Below are 13,000 nucleotides of genomic sequence, written 5' to 3'. Positions count from 1 at the left end.
GGTTACCGAGTCACAGGGCCCGGGCCCTTGCCCCTTAGGCGGTCAGTCCTCCGGCTTTGAGGTTCCAGCCCTTGTCCGCTCCCAGACGACGGGGTAGAGGAATTCACACTTTCCCTGACACAAACAGACTCTCCAGCTCAGACACTAGTCCATGTGAGAATTCGATTTTTCCTGTCTTTGCCATCTCGGGCTGTCCTCTTAGTAATTACAGTAATTATCAAGCAATAATAATACTTAGTAATTGTATGTCTCTGACAGAAGAACTGAGACAAGGGTGTAGATGAGGAAAATCAAAGTGGAGCTAGGGATAGCTGATTTCACAAAGCTGTTGTGGTGCCCTGGAGATGTACGCCAATCGAGTGGGTGGTATTTTCAAATACTTGCCCTGTGCGCAAGGGACGGCTTTTCACAAGTAAGCTAATTTAGAAGGTTGTGTGTTTTGCTCATGTGGCACATGCTATTATAGCAGTTTAAAAGGAGTTGTTAGAGTAATAACAGACACTTTTGCCTTCCAGGTGCTTTCACAGCCTACCACAATTACAACTTTCACCGTTGCAGGAATAAGGATCCACAGGCTTTAATGGTTGTGACTTTCTTCTACTGTCTCAAGATAAGTCCATGGGAGAGACTGAAGTGGTAGCTTGGTTGCATGACTGATACTGCTTGGGAGATTTATTTGATAAAAAATGCTTGAAATCTAAAAAGCTATTACAATATCATTACAGGAAACTTGCAAAATGGAGAAAAATAATTATCTAAAATTCCTCCGCCCTGACCCAAACCCAACTATGACAGCTTTAATTTATTATATATATATATATATATATATAATTTTTTGAGACAGAGTCTCACTGTGTCACCCTGGGTGGAGTGCCCTGGCTTCATAGCTCACAGCAACCTCAAACTCTCAAGCCATTCTCTTGCCTCAGCCTCCCAAGTAGCTGGGACTACAGGCGCCGGCCACAACGCCCGGCTATTTTTAGAGACAGGGTCTCCCTCTGCCTCAGGTTGGTCTCCAACCATGAGCTCAGGCTATTCACCTGCCTCAGCCTCCCAGAGTGCTAGGATTATAGGCGTGAGCCCCTGCGCTGGGCTTATTCATGCCATTTAAAATATTGTTCAAAACTAGTATTGGAGAGGTCACATTCTTACTATGTGAACACTTTTTGGACCCTCGCTGACTGCATCAAGTATGGGTGTGTGATGGCACCACAGCTAGTACGTCTGCTAACCAGTAGAACTAGGGAGTGGCCTTGCCTGCGAGCTCTGATTACAAGAACAGCAGTGACTAATTGAAGCAATGAGGTTCTCTTTCTTGGGGAGTTTAGATGTGAGACACCCAGAGACAACAGGGGGTCAAGCAGAAAATAGTGACAAAAGCCATCAGGTGATAGAAACCAGGAGGCGGTGAAAGGAAGTCACCAGTAAGCAGAGGCTTACGTGTGTAGAGAGAAAAAACAAACAGCTATGGCAACGAAGACGGTAAGGGGCTGGCACAGCACCATGGCAAAGCACACAGAAGGGAGCCTGGGCACCTAGTACTAAGGATGCACAGTTTAATGAGGGGTCAGTCCGAATAACCTTCAGGCCTCAAACAACGTTTTATTCTCTGCATTGCTTGACTTAGCTACAGATGCCATTATGCCCTGTCTCCCTACTTCCCTGAATGTCCTTAGAATAAATCCCTTGCCAACAAAGGAATCTAACTTTGTTCATTGCCTCCTAAAGAAGCCCAACATAATAACTGATGTGAAATCATGTGTACTGCTTAAAAACACATATTAACAGTTAAATTTTGCTAAACAGAATGGATACTTATCATTTTAATAACTACAGTATTCCAATGAGTGTCATTTCTAGACCTGTAGAATTTCTGATAGTTTTTCCTGAATTTTTCCCACAACGGATTTGGTGTGGTGTGCAGGATACTTATAAATCATTTCCATACCTGTGGAAAAGCAGTGTGGTAGGGAGGATGAGAGATGGACTCTGAATGCCGAGCCCTGGCCTGTACATTTCTAGCTGAGTGGTCACAGGTAGGTTTCTTATCTCTACTAGGCCAGATCCATTTAATCTATGAAATGGGTATAATTAAAATATCTATCTTTTAGAGTGGTTGTGAGAGTCAAATGCAATAATCTTTGTCAATTGCTTCTCCAACTAAAAAGGGTCACAGAAATGTTATTGGAAAATCCAGAAGAAGAATAAGTGCACTTAAGAATAATGAGGAAAAAAAAAAGACAGATTTACAGTAATCACTTGCTGCTTGCTTATGCATTTGTACCCAAGATTTTTTTTTTTTCTTTAAGAGATGGAGTCTTACTCTGTAGTCCATGCTGGAGTGCAGTGGTGCAATCATAGCTCACTGCAACCTTGAACTCCCAGACTCAAGCAATTCTCTTATTCTCTTGCCTTGGCCTCCCAAAATTCTGGGATTACAGGTGTGAGCCATAGCACCAGCCCATCTTTTCTTACTTCTATATGCAGCATGTATTTCTTGGCTCACAGCCTATTCCTTCATCTTCAAAACACAACAGCAGAGCATGCCCAGATCTCTCTCTCTCTCTGACCTTTGCTTCTGTCTTCATGTCTTCTCTGACTCTGAGCCTCCTGCCTCCCATTTATAAGGGCCTCTGTGATTACATTGAGCCCACCTGGGTAATCCAGGACAATCACTCTATCTCAAAAGTTTTTGACTGAATCTGCAGTCCTTCTTACTGGAAAAGTAACACATTCACAGACTTCAGGTTTAGGACTTGGATGTCTTCCGTGTACCTGTGTATGTGTGTGTGTGTGTGCATGTGTGTGCAGGGGTGGTTATTCTGCTACCAGAGCTTCAAACCCTGCCTGCTGGCTGTTTGTCCAACTCCTAAAACCTGGCAACTATGAACTCACACTCCCAGGCCACACTTATGGCTGCTACAGCCACAACCACTGCTTTGCCACCAGCTGTCACTACCAGTGTAGCTGTTGCTGGTCCGCTACCCTAGCAGGAAATGATACCAGAATCACCCATTGTCAAACACAGCCAGAAAGTGTAATTTACAAGGCCCTGGAATTCTTCCAGAACAGAATGCCACACATAAGGGAGAGAGTTCAACCGTGAGCTGAGATGCACTGGTCAGATAACCAGCAAAGTCCATTGCTTGGGTGTCTCAGCATTCATTCTTACCCTTTCATCTAGACTTAACTTCCACACACAACAACAATAACAATGTCATGCTCTTCCTTAAGATACAGTAGCAATCCTTCATACAAATGAAATGCTTTGGCACTTTTTTGCCAAATCCTATTAATCACTGTATCCACTAGTAGATGGTATAAATTGTTTTCTAGTCTAGTTCCAAGTTCATCTGTACAGTCTGTAACCTAAAATCTAGTTATAAGTTAACCATTCCTGCTGAAAAATTAACAATATTCTTTCTATAAAACAATAGGGGAAACAGAGAGGGACAAGGAATGATTACTGAATATCTAGAAATATATAAATATACATATAAATATGAAATATATACAAATAAGGAAGAAAATATACCTGGTTGCTACAGGTCTTGTTTCTACAGGGTTATGTGTTGAGGCAATTGGCAACCAATCTGGAAAACATAAAACTTTAGATGAGTACTTTATACTTATGTCAAAATAAATTCCACTTGGATTAAAAGTCTAAGTGTAAAGTATAAAACTATTTGAGTAACAGGAGAATAAAAGCTGTAACTATTTATACACGCTGGGGAGAACGGGGAATTATTAAACTTGGTACCTGATGGATGGGTTTGTGGGGTTATCTTCCCAGAAAACAAGGTAAATTTTTAAGTTAAAATCCTCTTCTTTTAAGGAACCATTCCCTATTCCCACCATGGACATGTGGTTTGAACAGGAGATGTCATCTCCTCATGTGAAACCCCTCTCCTTCCCATCTTGGCCACAGTGGATGGTCTAGGTGAGTTCCTGATTCAAGCTGGGCTAGTCACTTCTCTGCCACCAATGTAAGTCACCTTGAGATTCTTTGAGTCTCTCTCTGTTCATGAAACCAAGGACATGTGTGTTCTGGCCCTGCCTTTGGAGATGATTCTAGTCTTCTGAATATAGTCATAGTGAGAAAATAAAGGTATCAAGGAGAGAAAAGCAAATTGGTGATGCTTGTCCCTGTTTCTTGTAATGCTATAACATAACCCTGTCCTTTCTGGTCATGGTGGTTAATTCTCATTTTTGCTTGAGATGATTATTATTATTATTATTATTATTATTATTATTGAGGCAGAGTCTCACTCTTTTGCCTGGGCGAGACTGCAGTGGTATCATCATAATTCACTGCGACCTCATACTACTGGGATCAAGTGATCCTACTGTCTCAGCCTTCAAAAATGCTGAGACTACAGATACCTATCACCATACCCAGATACTTTTTTATTTTTTATTTTTAGAGACAGAGTCTTGCTCATTCTTAGTTGGGTCTCGAACTCCTGGCCTTAAGCAATCCTCTTTCCTTGGACTCCCAGAGTGCTAGGATTATAGGTTTGAGCCACCTTGCCTGGCCACCTAAGCTTATTTCAGCTTAATTTCAATCACAACACAAAGTTTCAATTCAAATAATACCAGAAACAGAAACCATAAAAAAGACTAGGTTTTAAAACTAAAGTGTATTTAAAACCAGTTTTTAAAAAGAAAACAATACCTGCTAGGTGTGGTGGCTCATGCCTATAATCCTAGAACTCTGGGAGGCCGAGGCAGGTGGATCGCTTGAGCTCAGGAGTTCAAGACCAGCCTGAGCAAGAGCAAGACTTTGTCTCTAAAAAAAAAAAAGATAGCCAGGCATAGTGGCAGGCGCCTATAGTCCCAACTACTCAGGAAGCTGAGGCAAGACAATCACTTCAGCCCAAGAGTTTGAGGTTGCTATGAGCTGTGATGCCATGGCACTCTACCCAGGGTGACAAAGTGAGACTCTGTCTCAAAATAAACAAAACAAAACAAAACAAAACAAAAAAAAACAAAACAAAACAATACCACATAAAATAATTAAATTACAAAATTAATCACTAAATTAAAAGACTAGTGAAAAGACTTTGCTGCATACTTGATGGATGGTTTGGGCTCTTTTCCATCATTTTCCCAAGGTGGCTGCTACAGCTCTAATCATCTCCTCCTCATATAACCATATCTAGAGGATGTAAAGGGGCCTGGGCTATCTTCTGTCTTGTGTTTCTTTTTAAGAGCAAGTAAAAATCCTGTGACTCCCCTTCAGCCTCCATTGTCGGTAGATCCTCATTATCTCTTTAGGAAGAACAGCATCACATGCCCATGCCAAGAATCATTAATGCATAGAGAATAAAATTACCATGATTGGCTGAGACTTATGAAGATTCACTACCAGGGATGTGCTACCTGGGAGCTGTATGGAAGGTGGGAATCTAAACGAAATCAGGGCTTTGCCAGAGGCAGAAAAGCATACTCAGATGAGCAGGACTAGGTGCAAGGATTTAAGTGGACTAACCAACATGTACCAGACAAGTATCTAGAGTGTTCTTCTCTGAGATATAGCCTATTCCATGGAATAGCTTGAGAGTCTGGCTTAGCCACTCTTAAACTTGACCATATACTAGGCATTGTGTACTTATCAGCATACAAATTCAAGTGGAGTGAAGCTGGGTTCAAGTCTCAGCTTGACCACTAATAATCTCTCTAAACCGCAGTTTCTTCATCTGTAAAATGGTGATTATTAATAACTGGTAATTATTGGTAATGGTGACAATTATGCTAATCTCTTAAGTCTTTGTGATTGTTAAATTACATAATGTGTCTAAATGCATAGCAAAGTGCTTGACCCAGTAAATACTCATGTGACCTACCATTATGATCATTATTGTTATTCCTATCATAATCTTAATTAGAGAGGAAATGATGAAGCATACATTCATATGGGAAAAAGAAAACAATAAACTTGTAAATAAATAAGATTTTACAGTTCCATAGTGTTATGAGAAAAACAACACATTTTTGTGCATCATCGTTAAAGACATCTCTGATTATTTCCTAAAGACAGAGTCTAAGAAATGAGATTGCTGGCTCTGCAAATAGGCAGAGGGACTACAGGAAATAGTGTTGGTAACCCCAGCATTCTAGATCTGCAAACAAGATAGGCTGATGAGATCAGGTGGCATGCAGCCAAGAGTTTTGAAAGAGCTCAAAGGTGAAAGTGTTGAAAGATCATGAAACATAATGATTTCCCATTACAAAAAGAATCAGTGCTTAAACATTGGCAGGTTACCATTTACCATTACAAAAAGAGTGCTTAACCATTGGCCGATTGCCCAGAGAAAATAAGAGTATCTGAAGAACACCAGAGAAGCTGTGAGTTCTCCTGTTTTACTTCTCTGTGGAGAAAACTGGTAGAGTTAACACTGCAGGGAAGGGTCCCTGACTGTTTGACTGACACTATGCATGAGGGGCCTTGTGGTGTGTGCTTCCTCATGTGGAAAAGTGAGCTGTGCCCACCAGGCTTGTCTAAAGATACGTCATTAAGGGCATAGCCCCATCTAGGCTTCTGTGGACCATAATGCTTCCCTGGAGAAGTATTTCTGTATTAAATTGCAGAGGTAGCCACCACTTCACCCAATACTGAGTGACTACTTTCCTTGGAACTTGTACATAATGGAATCTTCTTCATCTACTCACAACTGTCTCTCTTGGCCTCTAGGTTTTCCTTAATAGGCAAAATTAACCTTAAGGGTGGAAAAACCTTAGTATGGTTTTCCTCCAGCTTCCTGTCGAGGTCACTGAGGCTTGGAAAGGGATGGAGCAGGCTCTGCTAATCTATAGATTTATTTCCACATACAAATTCTTCCTCATCACAGTGCTGATAATGAAAGGGAAATGTTCAGAATGGGTAGTTGAAAAAGTCTCACAGGAAAAAGCAAAGGCCCTTTGTAGGAAACTAAGGAATGTGTTCCATTATCCTTAAAAGACAAAGACTCAATTTTCTTTCCCACAGGTGAACCATCTTCAAGGACATTATGAGGAAAGATTTTGTCTGTGGGTAGGAAGCAGAGTTGGCCAATGACCACTATAAAATGTCAATAAGAGAGGAGATTCAGGATAGAAGGGAAAGTGACAGTCTCTAAATACATGTAGCTTGTAGCTCCAAGTGAACACAGAACAAAACTCCTACCCCTCCAGCCAGACTATGTCATCTACTTCCTGAAGTAGCCCCAAGATGGTGCCTGCACTTGGTTCTGGATAGAAGTAACTTTGGTTACTTGACAAATATAATCACTTTTTGGGAAAGTTTTCAATTCAGAAGTATTCATACATGAAATCATTTTATTTTTCACCTGTCACCCCCCCCCCAGTATTTTTTAGCCTTTTGGTTCCCCAGGTAACATAGTTTTAAATGGCACCTGAAGAAGATTTCATATTTCCTAGTTACTTTCAGTTAAGATCTTCCCATTTTAAAACCCTAGTCTTACATCTGATAAAAAGTGCCCTCTTTTCCTGGGTTTTCTTCTTTACTGTTGGCTGCAGCTGTAGCTGGGGCATCTGTCATGGGAAGAGGTGTGTGGTGTACTCCTTGGTTCCTCCCTCCCCTCCCTGGACTGGTGGGAGTGAGTGATTTGCCTCTAGGAGACCATGCCCCCTCTATTTTCCTATGAGTAGCTGCAGTTTCTCTGGTGTATTGGGCAGAGTGAAGTAAGGGAGATGGTGAAGAGTTTCTTATTTAACTGTCTGAGAGACTGTCCTCTCAGTTAGTTGTTAACTGCATCCCTTGGTAACACAATGGTTTAGATACTTAGGCTTCAAAACAAATTGCCCCATAATTTAGTGCGTTAAAGTAAAGAAATAACAACATTGTTTATTTTATTCCTCCGTCTTCAGTTGGGGCAGGGGCCAGCACGGATAGTTCATCTGTCTCCACCTGGCTCTGCTGGGGAGGCTCAAAGGCTGGGAATTGGACTATTGGAAAGGTTGCTCACTGTCTTCTAGGCCTGGTGATTGGTCTGGATGTTAATAACTGGGGCTATTGGCTAGCTTCTTCGTGCAGCCTGGGCTTCTCACAAGATGGTGGCTTGGATCCAAGGACAAGCATTCAGAGAGAGAGAGGGGAGGAAGGGAAGGAATGAAGAAGTGGAGAGAGAGAGAGAGAGAGCCATGTGGAGGGGACATTGACTTTATGACCCAGCCTCTGAAGCACATAGTATCATTTTCACTGCATTTAATTCCTCAAGATAGTCATAAAGTCACACCCAGTTTTAAGCAGAGAGGGTAAAGATGATACTTCTTGATGAGAAGTGGCAAGGTTTTGTAGGAACAAAAATATTGCTTTGGACACTTTTGGAAAATACAATCTACCACTACTGATTGTCTGTGTGCCAGGCTTCCAAACACTGCCCAAGGAGTACAGGGCTGAAATTCTCAGGTCTTCGGGGCTCACATGCTACCCAGTCCTAGCAGATCTGCCTTCTGCCCCTTGCAGGGCAGTGTACAACCTCTTTTTGCAGGAGACTCTTGGGTAGCGAACCAGTAGGACTCCTCTCCTGGGTCCACTTGATCTATGGAAAACTCAGGCATCTTTGGCTACTCAAATGGCTGGAACATGGGCTGCCCCTCTCCCTCTCTGGGCACTCTTTCATTTTAGACAGTGGACTTGTTGAATCACCCTCCACCTGTTTAGGTGGGAGACAATCTCCTGTCTAAATGCTCAAACACAGGATGAGATGCCAGTGTCCCCTGTGACTGGCACCCCTCTCCATCCTACCCCCAGGTTTTGGAGATATCCTCACTTGGCTCACAGTGAATGGGTGAGGGGACCACTCATGGAGGACCAGAGGGAGGTACCCTCCAATGGGCAGGAGGCTTTTGGCTTCTATAAAGTCCTTTCTCTCTTGCCAGTTTCATCTAGACTTGGGGAGCAGAAAAACCGGCCCAGCAAGCAAAGCACCTGAGCCTTTTTGCCTGTCATGCAGGTGGCTTCTGGGACTTTTGATGTGCTATGCTGAGGGCTGGAGGTGCCTTCCAGAAGTTTGGGCTGCTTTGTCTTCAGCTTTGGATTCCAGCCATTGACAACAGAGTCCTGGCCTATGTATTGTCACATGACTGCAGAAGCACTGGGGGCTGAATGAAGATGCCTTTGAGGATATTGGTGCCTAATCAGATCAAATCAAATCAATTCAAAACAAATGAAAGGAGCCCCCAACCCTTATGGCCTTATTCCCAAGTAAGTCCATGCCACAGCTTTCATATCTACGGTGTGTAGTATATGGGTGCTGGATTCAGATGACCTTGGTTCGAATTTTGTGTGTACACACAGTCTTGTCCTAGTTACTTAACCTTTTGTAGCCTAGTTGCTCTATCAATCAGGGATTAAAACAGAACCTACCCCATAGGGGTCATGAGGTTTTCACTGAGTTGATGCAGCCACTGGCACAGTGCTGAACCATTGCTGTTGGGTAGTAATGCTATTGCTATCATTATTATATTTTTTTGCCTCAAACCAGATGAGTTTAAGGAATCTGCATTGTTGATCAGCCTCTGAGCTTGAGTGGCACATGTGGGTCTATCCTGCAGCAATTTCTTGGCTGTGCCAAGACAGGGCATTCTCTCTGAGCAACCCACAAAGATGGTGGCGCATACAACTCCAGTATCTCTGACAGGCATCCAACAGGGACAGGGTGGGGCTTCCTCACCCTTTTAGAATTAAAGTATAAAAGACAATCCTGATGTTAGACTGTGTTCCAAGGTCTCATCTTCAGTTGTCTGCACTGTACAAATCTTGTGTGACCTTCTTTAAAATTTGGGGGATCCAACCTTAGGACAAAATACTAAACATCTCTGATCATTGGGGTTTCAATCACAGGCAAACTGGGAGTCATTTATACCAATGCCTTCCCAATTTTGCCTCTGGTATGGCCAAATGTCAGAAGACAGAGAACACACAGCATAGGGAAATATCTCAGAATTGGACTGGAAGGTAGAGAGAAGAAAAGGGTTGTCAGAGTTTCAAGGAGCTTATGGCATAAGGTAGCACAAGGTGGACATACAAACAGAGCAGAGCCCCGTGGCTGGTCATGTCATTCACCAGCAATATGATTCTGTAAGCACCTGGTTCCAGGAATCACAGTGTGATTTTAGCCTTCCATGACAGGCACTGAATGTAGAGAGAGAATAAAGAAGGATAAAGAAAGGCCGGGCACGATGGCTCATGCCTGTAATCCTAGCACTCTGGGAGGCTGAGGCGGGTGGATTGCTTGAACTCACAAGTTCGAGACTAGCCTGAGCCAGAGAGAGGCCTCCATCTCTAAAAATCGCTGGGGGTTGTGATGGACGCCTGTAGTCCTAGCTACTCGGGAGGCTGAGGCAAGAGGATCACTTAAGCCCAAGAGTCTGAGGTTGCTGTGAGTTTTGATGCCATGGCAGTCTACTAAGGGTGACAAAGTGAGCCTCTATCTCAAAAAAAAAAAAAAAAAAAGAAGAAGAAGAATGATGGAGAGGACTAATTAAAATTTGGGTGGAAAGGGAGGTGAGGCCTTTGCAGTAGGAAGAACACTGGAAATCTCATAAATAGCATTTTATTGGGAAGACCACGTAATATCTGAATGTAGGTTGGTTAACAGGTCAATGACAGGCAGAATGCAGGCACTTTGAAGCCAGAGACAGAAAAAACAAACAAACCAGGTTCAGCAGTTCAGGCAGAAGATGAACAGAGATGTCGGGGGAGGAGTCACCTTCGAAGTGAGACTGTGTATGAGTGCACATCTACATGCACATATCTAAAAGTGTTCTGAAAACTGCAACCTGCAGTAACACGCTCCTTGTTACAGAAAAGTGGTCACTAAAGGATGAATTGGTGAAAAGAGAGGAAAGGCAGGATTTCACGTGACAAGAAAGAAGAGACTGGGAAGGCTTGGTGGCTGAGTGGGGTATTGGGGGTGAACAGAGGGTGGTGGGAGCAGAGCTGAGACCTGGGGGTGGCAGAGAAGGTGTAATCAGTAACACTGGTCAAGGCAATTTGGATTGAGCAGTCGAGTTGGACTTAAGGGACAGAAACAAAGAGAGAAAGGGGAGGAAGATGGAATTACACCTTTTGGGCGGGTTTGGTATTTGGGGTTATAAAGGATGAAAAAGATCTGGGAGGAAGTAGCCAGGACAGCAACCAAATCTCAGGTAATGGTTTCAGGTAGATTGTGCAGGTTTGAAGGCAGGGAGACAGAAGCCCAGAGGAGATAAGAGCAAAGGAACTTGGAGAAAGTTTCTGTGATCCCATAACACAGTCTTTCCCTCATCTCCATGATTTCAGCTGGGGGGTGGGACACTCTGCATGTTTTATGTGGTTTCACATGGTTGGTCCTTAGTCTTTCTATACAAAGCTTTGAGGAGCTTGCAGGGAACCCCCTGGGGGCATTGTCCACGGACAGACCCCAGGAGCCCAGAGGGCACTCTTGCAGCTCACTGCTTTCACATCTAGGGGTTCTGAGATCTGAGGCTGTCTCCTGGGAGCCACCTGCACAGTGGTTAGTATTGGAGCCAGCTCCCTGCTTGCCTCGTTGTGGAGCCAATGGGGAGAAAGTGCCACAAGAGTGGAAAGAGCCTAAACTCTGGAATCACTCCCCAGCCTTTGCCTCCCTGTTAGGCATGTGGTTTTGTGTGAGTGATTTGACCTCTCTTAAGTCTCAACTCCTCATTTGTAAAATAGGGATAATTTTGGCAATAGCTACCCATCCAGCTGTCGTGAGGATTGTGTGAAGTTGTGGAGATGGCAGTGCTTTGTAAACTGCAGGGTACTTTATAGATGCCAACCATATAAATGGTAAACCATTACCATCCTTTAAATGGAGAAAACTTCAGAGAAATGAAAATCAAAACCACTTTGAGATATCATCTAACTCCAGTAAGATTAGCCCACATAACAATATCCCAAAACAAGAGATGTTGGCGTGGATGCAGAGAGAAGGGAACACTTTTACACTGTTGGTGGGAATGCAAGCTAACATGGCCTTTTTGGAAAGAAGTTTGGAGAACACTCAAGGAACTGAAAGTAGACCTACTGTTCGATCCTGTAGTTCCTGTACTAGGTATATACCCAGATGACCAAAAATCATTTTACAACAAAGACATTTGCACCAGAATGTTTATTGCAGCCCAATTCATAATTGCCAAGTCATGGAAGCAGCCCAAGCACCCATCAACTCATGAATGGATTAACAAATTGTGGTATATGTATACCATGGAATACTATGCAGCCATAAAAAGATGGAGACTTCACATCTTTTATGTTTACCTGGATAGAGCTGGAACATATTCGTACTTACTTCAGTAAAGTAACTGAAGAATGGAAAAAGTAAAGTAACTCAAGAATGGAAAAAAGGTATCCAGTGTAATCATTACTACTATGAAATCAATATATAATCACCTACACATTCATATGAATAGCAAAACATAACTATAGTCCAGGGAAAAGAAGGGAAGACGAGGGAGAGGGAAGGGGGGGGAGGAAGGAGGGTATCTGGTGGGACCTCATCTAATGTGCATAATGCAATGGTACATTTCAGAACTACTAAGAATACAGCATAAATGTCTTACCACAACAAATAAGTAAGCAAGGTGATGGTTATTTTAATCAATTCGATGTAAGCATTCCACATTGTTTATCAATTCAGCACATTGCATCCCATAAATGCATTAATGTACACAGTTATGACTTAATAATAAAAAACAAAAACCAGATTCATTTCCCCCCAAATCAATAGGAATAAAAAATAAAATAAAATAAATTTAATCAAAAGAAAAAAAATAAATGGAGAAAACTGCATTTGTTACCACCTTGCAAAATAAAGTTTTACAATTTATTTGGTTTGGGTATGAATTAATGGGGAAAAATGTGAAAATAACAAAGTTCTAAGAAATTTCTCCAAACTATAAATACATTCAAAGAAAAAACTGGGTTGGCTGGGGCTGTTTCCCCAGGGGCCCTGGAGCCCCCAGGGGCCTGACCGGCAAATGCCCTGCTGCC

General features: G+C 42.6%; 1 long non-coding RNA gene across 6 annotated transcripts; it reads left to right on the top strand.

Moving 5' to 3' along the window:
- The first annotated feature begins 27 nt into the window (after positions 1-27).
- LOC128561426 (uncharacterized) lies at positions 28-12,784 on the top strand. Of its 6 annotated transcripts, none has more exons than XR_008373252.1 (5): positions 28-153; positions 259-412; positions 516-3,940; positions 6,989-7,239; positions 8,884-12,784. It is a non-coding gene; the product is annotated as an uncharacterized LOC128561426 (long non-coding RNA). The 6 variants fall into 6 exon arrangements; XR_008373249.1 differs by having other exon boundaries at positions 28-412; positions 516-2,036; positions 3,836-3,940; XR_008373250.1 differs by having other exon boundaries at positions 28-412; positions 8,884-9,208; positions 11,456-12,784.
- Positions 12,785-13,000: the final 216 nt, after the last annotated feature.

Source organism: Nycticebus coucang, chromosome 12 (assembly GCF_027406575.1).
Source record: "Nycticebus coucang isolate mNycCou1 chromosome 12, mNycCou1.pri, whole genome shotgun sequence".
NCBI lineage: Eukaryota > Metazoa > Chordata > Mammalia > Primates > Lorisidae > Nycticebus > Nycticebus coucang.
The sequence above is the reverse complement of the archived record's forward strand: the minus strand, read 5'-3'. Positions and strand labels throughout refer to the sequence as shown.